The sequence below is a fragment of the Lithobates pipiens genome, unplaced genomic scaffold (assembly GCF_037356315.1).
Source record: "Lithobates pipiens isolate NorthernLeopardFrog02 unplaced genomic scaffold, aLitPip1_a1.2 Scaffold_119, whole genome shotgun sequence".
In the NCBI taxonomy this organism is placed as follows: Eukaryota; Metazoa; Chordata; class Amphibia; order Anura; family Ranidae; genus Lithobates; species Lithobates pipiens.
Genome location: NW_027507706.1, coordinates 902697 through 905650, shown reverse-complemented (window position 1 = coordinate 905650; position 2954 = coordinate 902697). Strand labels below are relative to the sequence as shown.

The following is a 2954-nucleotide window of genomic DNA, read 5'->3' as shown; positions in this document are numbered from 1 at the left end:
CCCATTAAACCCTGTAATCTTCACCACGTACAAATGGAGTGTATGTGTATTGATTAACCGCCGGCGTATGGGACCTCCATTAAGCCACTCCAGCCTAGGCTATCCAGGGGAATCTAGAAGACGAACACCTTACAGTTTTTGGTACCAGAAGTGGGGTGTGTTTGCACAGGTAAGTCATTTACACCTTTACCTCTTTTTATGGTAATTGGCGATTATGCTTGACCTGTCCAAACAACCATTATAAGAAATTTAATTGTATATATATATATATATATATATATATATATATATATATATATATAAACTGTGCCTTCGCAACAGACTAGGCTGGTCCCTTGGGGGGTGAAAAGGGTTCGCAGGTATTGAGGAGTCTGACTAGGTTGGTCCGACTATAAACTAAGAGAGGTATTGAGGAGTCTGACTAGGTTGGTCCGACTATAACCTAAGAGAGATATTTATGATTATATTCTAACACGGGAGGTATCATATACGCCCGTGACATAAGGATTGGCTAAATGGACGCCCACTTGAGAACTTTTAAAGTGCACTATAAATAATGAAATGCATCATGATGTGATTACTTGATAAATGTACATGTAAAGTTTTAAAGCTGAAATCTTAAACCATAAAAATATGTCTGTTTCTCTTTAGGTGCAAGCGTAAGTATATAGAGTATTAACATTGTATAAGATATAATTATATAGAGTGGATATCTGTTTGAATAAACCCAAATGTTGTTAAATGAATACAGAGTATTAAGAACCAGATTGTAGTGAGGTAGCACCCGCCTGTTCACACTGCACGCTAGGTTTACTTTTTCTTAGCATTGATGAAAGGTAGATTCTTTTGACCACTAGACCTACAGGCTTCTCTTGCAGACTTGGTGTAAGAGGGGTATATCCCGCCACCAGGAAAGGTACCCTTCATCGTATATTAAGGGTAAATCTTCACAGTTTTATTAGTCCATCTGACCTGGAAGATCAGGGAACTTACCCCCGCATTAGGGAGCAAATTATTGACCAAACAGGCTGTTATCACCTCTGCCCACATACCAGGCATACTTTACCCAAATTACTAGATGGGGAATTCTGCAGGCACCCAGCCCCAGAGTCCGGGAACTCCCACCCGGTATGAGTATGTTCAACATAACTTGCCGGGTCCCAAGGTGGAACCTTTCTGGGCACAAGTCCGGGAAAGGTGTCACCAATTGGGAATCCATGACCCTAATGGCCATGCAAACATATCCTGGTCCAGCTGTTGTTTATCCCCCGGACCAAGGTTGTTTCAATTGTGGACAGCAAGGACACTGGAAATCCCAGTGCCCTTATAGGACTGGACAGATTAGAGCAAGAGGCAGAGGCAGGGAATTTAACCCCCAGACCCGCCCACAGTATCCCCGTTATCCGCCATACCAGAACCCTCGTCAACCACTACCCCAATATCCTACACAGCCACAAATAATGCACCCTCAGGCCCCCAATAGACCACCACCCAGAATTCCTATGCAGTGGCCATCCAATCGGCAGCCACCACCCCAATAGGGATGCCTAGAGTATGTCCCTTCCCTCAGCCTAGTGTGTTACAATCCCTCATGGAGAAGTCTTCCTCAAGTTGTATTACATGTAGATGGACAACGTGTCTGCTTTTTGATAGACACTGGCGCCACCTCTAGTTCAGTGAACGATGAGATTTTTAACACACCACAATGCACCGAGGGAAACTCTATTGGTATTAATGGGACACCTGTCACCCATCCCATCACTCCACCACTGACTGTAGCCACTCCAGAAGGACAGAAATTATGTACCCAAACTTTTGCCGTCTTGTCCTCATGCCCTGTGCCCCTTATGGGACGGGACCTCTTGGCACAACTGTGTATTACCATTAAGTTTGACAAAGACGGCTCCCTCACTGCAAGTTCCCCTCTTTGTGACTTACACAGCCCAAAAAGACATGCACACAGGAGTTTCTTTCTAATGATACCTTCCTCCCTTGACCATCACACAATTTGGGCAGAAAACAAAGGTAGTGTGGGCTTTATTAATTGCACACCATATGCACCCCAAATGCGATCAGATGCGGGGATACAATATCAAAAACAGTATCCCCTACCCCCAGAGAAAGTCAAAGGCATCTCCCCTCAAATTAATGATTACATATCAAAAGGTATCCTGAAACCAATCATCAGTCCCTGGAACACGCCCATTTACCCCGTAAAAAAGGCCAGTGGGGAGTGGAGACTTGTACAAGACCTAAGGGCAGTTAACAAACAAGTGATTCCACTTCCACCCCTAGTCTCAGACATCACTTTTATCTTCTCATGTATACCGGCAGACTCTCTATGCTACACAGTAATTGATTTAGCGAATGCTTTCTTTAGCATTCCCATTGCAGAGGAAGCCCAACCTATGTTTGCTTTCTCCTGGGCCGGGGGCCAACTAACCTGGCAAGGGTATGTAGACAGTCCAGCCGCCTTCTCTATGGTACTCAACGAGACTGTCAAGTCTTGGACTTCTGAGCGTGGGTCGGTACTAATACAGTATGTGGACGACCTGCTCCTGTGCAGTCGAACTGCTGAAGATTGTGCGGTCGATTCAACATCACTGTTACAACACCTAGCTCACGCCGGGCATCTAGCATCAAGGAAGAAAATACAATGGTGCCAGCCACAGGTAGAATACCTAGGGTGCATTCCAAAGGAAGGGACAAGGCTAGTGTCCCCCAAACGTGCCGCAGCCCTTCGAGCTCTCAGTCCCCCAAAAGACAAAGCCGCCCTACTCTCGTTCTTGGGTGCAATGGTATATTGCCGCCAATGGATTCCTGACTGTTCTCATTATGATAGTATCCTAAGAGAGGCTACTGGCTCGACAGCCCCTAAATTAATAGATTGGACTGAAGACAGACTACAAGCTTTTCAAGCTCTATTAAACAGTCTGTCATGTGCACCCGCCCTG

General features: G+C 45.3%; 1 long non-coding RNA gene across 1 annotated transcript; it reads left to right on the top strand.

The window, feature by feature from the left end:
• Window positions 1–297: 297 nt before the first annotated feature.
• On the top strand, window positions 298–1750 carry LOC143973808 (uncharacterized). Its single transcript, XR_013272117.1, has 2 exons — window positions 298–379; window positions 426–1750. It is a non-coding gene; the product is annotated as an uncharacterized LOC143973808 (long non-coding RNA).
• The last annotated feature ends 1204 nt before the right edge of the window (window positions 1751–2954 follow it).